The following is a 5,101-nucleotide window of genomic DNA, read 5'->3' as shown; positions in this document are numbered from 1 at the left end:
TTATGAGTGATAAAGAGAGAGGAGACTATGTGAGAGCGAAGAGGAAATTACAATGGATATGCTATAGGTTGTATCTCTTCATTTTGTTGGATGATACAAAAGGAAGGACTGGTTGTTTCTTTGTGGACGTAGCCCAAATTTGGTGAACCACATATATTTGTGTCTCTCTTGTTTTATGTGTTTTTGTATTTGTGTTTTCACAATATTTTATGTGTTTCATTTCTCTATTAATTAATTTCTAACAAAGATGTCAACTTCTTGAAACTTTAAGAACATGGGTGCCATTCTGTAACTTGTAAAGCATGTTGATGGTAATTTGAGAGTCACCTTCGACAAAAAGTTTGGAGTACCCATGTGCCCATGCATTTTCCAACCTAGTCACTATATCAATGAGTTCCACTTCATTATTATTGTTGATTCCCAAGGAGCTTGGGTAGATGAAGAGTGGAAAACTTCTATGATCTTTGATGGCACCACCAAAGCCATTTGGACCCATATTCCCTTCAATGATCCATCAAATTTTAGTTTGAGGAAAATGGGGCGAGAGGGGACCATATAAAGGGAGTGGTGAGTTTGGGGGGGGTAGGGGGGTAGTGGAGAAAAGTGGAGGGAACATGTTTCAAGTGATGAAGGAGATGGGCTTCTTGTCCTTGGTCCTTCTAGTCACAAGAATACCAAGGGAAAGAAAGAATGGATTTGTTATTGTTTTCTACAATAGAGTTCCAAATAGAGTTAGTAGGCAAGGAGAGTTTTTTTAATATTCTCCAGTTTCTCTCTTTATAAATTATCCAAAGAGTGAAACCAAGGATAAGCATCCAAATATAATTGAGAATTAAGTTAGAGAAGGCACATTTTCACTAATTAGAAATGGTGTCAGGGATGTTGAGGGAGTATTTGTGTGAGTAGGAAAAATATCCTTCAATATGTGCACAAATATTGGAGGCATAGGTGCAATTGTTAAACAGATGTTCCAAACTTCTAAGTGGAGAAGGCAAAGGGCTATCTAGATGGCCCTTGATAACTCCATTTTAGAATATTGTCCCATGTTAAAATTTATTTTGAAACATATTTCCATATTGGTCCATATTTTAACCCATACCTCCTCTATTGGTAGTGCATGATGACCTTCTTCCAAGTAATAGGCCTCCTTAATAGTGAAGGTTACTTTTATGGTGTATTCCCATCTAAATTTTTATGGTTGAGTTGATATGGATTTCCCCATAATTGTTTCCATTGTTTTTTCACTAGTTTAGAATGCTATGATGTTGGTGATAACCATTAGTGCCATTAATGAGAAACCTCAGTGCTATGACAATAATAAACAAGTTTAGTTAAGCCCTAGCCTATCATCGACTCCTTAATATTATTTAGCTGTTAGTTGTCACAAAGCTTTGGGAATTGCTGCTAGGAGTCTTCCGAGAACATAACATTATTTCCATCCTTAATTTCCAAGAGGAAGTGCTACTACATAAAGTGCATACATTTCTTGGCTAATGACCATATAGGTGAACCATGTGTCATGGTGTGTAACTGGATCGAGAGTTGTGATGGTGTGTGGGGAGAGTATTTACGATGCCATATACATTTCCAAAGGGAAATCACCCCTTTATCCATTTCCACCAAATTTTTGCACCCAGGACTTTCACCATGGTGGTGGGAGTCCTCCTTTGAGTTTTGGTTTGCAGAGCTGTTGTGATGGTGTGTGGGGGGAGTATTTACGATGTCATATATATTTCCAAAGGGAAATCGCCCCTTTATCCATTTCCACCAAATTTTTGCACCCAGGACTTTCACCATGGGGGTGGGGTCCTACAGACCAAGTCCTCCTTTGAGTTTTGGTTTGCAGAGCTTGTCCCATGCCACCAGGGACCAATTTCATTCCAAATTATATCCCCCCCAAAGGAATTTGTGTTGAATTCACTATATTTACTGAAGGATCAAGGACGGTTCCATTAGTGATGAACACAAGTAGATGGGGAGGGCTTGGAGCACAACTTTCAGAAGGACTAGTCTACCAACAATATTTAGAGAGTAGAAGACCCATCCCGCCAAATTTATTTTGAAATCTGGATATGGGGTCCTCTCAAAGGCCCCATCTCAATGAGATTTAAACCAGTGGGTCTCTTAAATATTTCAAGGGAAGCTTACATTTTTGAAAGAACATGATGTTGGCTATATGTGTTGCATAGGGAAAGGAGTGTTGAAGAAGAAAACATGAGATTTAGATTTGTTGACATCCATACATGAGGTGAGAGAAAATACCTTGAGAATTCAAAGGAGCTCCCAAGCTTTAGAGACAGATGGGGTCCCCATCCCCATTATGTCATCTATGAACTATTTATGAGTGAGTGGGAGATCATCAATAAAAATATGAAGGGCTTGGAGTGAGTTTATGGAGATCACTGTTTTAAGAGAGCACCCCATCCCTTCCATGACAAGAATGAAAAGAAAATACGAAATGGGACACCCTCATAAACGTCTTAAGAGGATTTGAATGGGGTGAATGGAGAAGAAAATATAATATAAGAGATTACAAATCCATTATGTCTAGTCTGGGGAGAAGCCAAATCTCTAAGGATGTGGAACAAGTATTTCCATTTAAGTTTTTCAAAATATTTTGAAAGGTTTAGCTTAAGCAACATCCTAGGTTTACACAATATTTTCAAGGAGTGGATGATTTCGGGAGAAACCATGATGCCATCAAGGATGTGGTGATCGTCCACAAAGCCAATTTTCTGATATGGTATTAGCTTTGGGAGTAGGTGCTTGAGAAGATTAAAAATGATTTCAGTTATGATATTGTATATAAAATTACAAATAGTGATGGGTTTGAATCTGTTATGATCATCCACTTTATCCTACGTTGGAACCAATGTAAGGAAGGTGGCATTAATATATTTGAGGATGAAGTGAGTTATTCATGATTCTTCTATCTCTTACTATACCTCTAGGCCCACTATGGACCAACAAGATTGAAATAATTTTATAGTGAATCCATCTGGGCAGGGGGCCTTGTTGCATGGCAACCCTTTGATATTCATTTCCACTTCCTCCTAAGTGATTCCATGGAGCAGGGCTTCATTTTTCTTAAAGGTGGCCATACAAGGTATATGCTTTATGATGCATTAGATTGCCTCTGACTTATTCTGGGGAGGATCATTTAAAATGTTTTGATAAAATCCAATAAGACCTTAGGTAATCTCCTACAAATTTAGAAGTTTGTCTAATCTTAATTATATGAAGGTGTAAAAGACCACCTTATGGGATCTAAAGGTTTCATTTTTTTTTCTAACCAATCAAATGGAAGGAAATCCACTATTCTATGAGTCAGACCATTGCCACATTAACTGAATATTTGCATTTTCACAGGAGTTTCACTTTTTCCTAGGGAAAATAAATATGATTACTAACCAATATCCCCCATCAAGCCATTCAACCTTTGCAATTCTAGGAATGCCTTAAGCAATCATCCCATATTAAAAACCAATGCTATCATGACCCCCAACTCTGCTATCAAGAGGAGAGTCCCACCATGAATATGTACATAGAGTTATACAATATCTGATTCAAGCATCAACGTTATCACTTGTTGGGTAAACCATTTAACCATGGCCATCAAGCTCATGCAAAGGTAGAAATCAAAATTTTAAGTGTGTTTTCAACAAAGTTCAAGATTGAGTTTTGGGTTTCAAATATGGAAAGGGAAGCCAAATTTCAATCTTTAATATCATTCCACACAACAATTAAAAAAGGGTAAAAGGGGTTGACCTAATTGCATTTTATTTTCATTTGAATAAAATCATGGATAAAACAAAGATGTAGGATTTGAGCCTCTACCCACTTATATACAATCTACTTATCTCATAAATTGTGTTATAATTATGTACTTAACCATGACCAATATTACAAGAGGTCAAGCATATCTTGGCCTTTGCATGCCAAATCTTTTGTAAACCAATAATAAAGAATAAAAAAAAAATGTTTATACCAAAATGTACCTAAAATAAAAGGTGGAAATGACTGGGTAATTGAAGGTTATGAACGTAGAGAAGATGCCCCAACTAGCATTCACAGGATACCGTGCACACACACATAATGGAAATCAAATGTAGGTCATTCCATGATTAGAGTTTACTTTTTCCTCAGTGCTCGAGTCTATTGTCAAATCCATGGAATTTTGACCTACTTAGTAGGTTCATACCATGTGCATTCACACAAGTTGAAATACCTTCGACACCAGCTACACACTCATTCAAGCTTTTGATTATTCTGAAGAAATTCAAGTTATAGATATAATTCTCAAGACATGGGAAGCTATCCATTCCTCGTATACTTCAGTTCCAACACTAAAGAAGACCTTTAGTGGTAGCAAGGTCCGAGGATCAAATAAGGAAGCTAAGGTAGAGGCTGGCATTCACAGCAAAGAATCAAGGCAAGATATATGGGACAAGTCTAAAAATAAATGGTTCAATATCCACCTTAAAGTTGATAAAAGAAAATCCTGCTAAGTAGAGACAAATCTCTATCCATTGGTGTTATGATGAATTGTTAAAAAGAGGGGTATCCTTTCCCATCCAAAGGGAGTGGTCAAAATGTCAACCATGCTCTTCTTACATTTGACTATGTTCAGCTGTAAAATGTTCCCTTGTTTGGATGATTACAGGTAAGTAAACAGGGCATGGATTGTAGTATACCTAGGGGGGATAGTATGGGGTATAGAGGGAGGTACCCAAGGGAATAATGTAATAATGGGATGGGTCATAGTTAATTGGTAAGCCTATGGTATTATATATATGGTATTGAGAGAACCATGGTAATGACCCATGGTATTGTATGTATGAGGCCTATATAGAGGCTATAGACTCCCCATTGAGATATGTCAAGGAATATTGTATGAACAAGCATATGGCTTGTGGAGTGTTCTCCTTCCTTAAGGAGTAGTTGTATGGTGTTGCCCTACCTTATGAGTTTGATTAATAAACAGAAGAATTTATATATTCGGATCTTGTTATTTCTGAGCATATTTTATATTTTCATATATTTGCAGGTCAGATCTATTACAAGTGGTATCTATTACAAGTGGTATCAGAGCACTTTCTTA

Source organism: Pinus tabuliformis, chromosome J (genome assembly GCF_031772625.1).
Source record: "Pinus tabuliformis cultivar Carrire ecotype Pingquan chromosome J, CPIR1, whole genome shotgun sequence".
Classification (NCBI taxonomy): Eukaryota; Viridiplantae; Streptophyta; class Pinopsida; order Pinales; family Pinaceae; genus Pinus; species Pinus tabuliformis.
The sequence above is the reverse complement of the archived record's forward strand: the minus strand, read 5'-3'. Positions refer to the sequence as shown.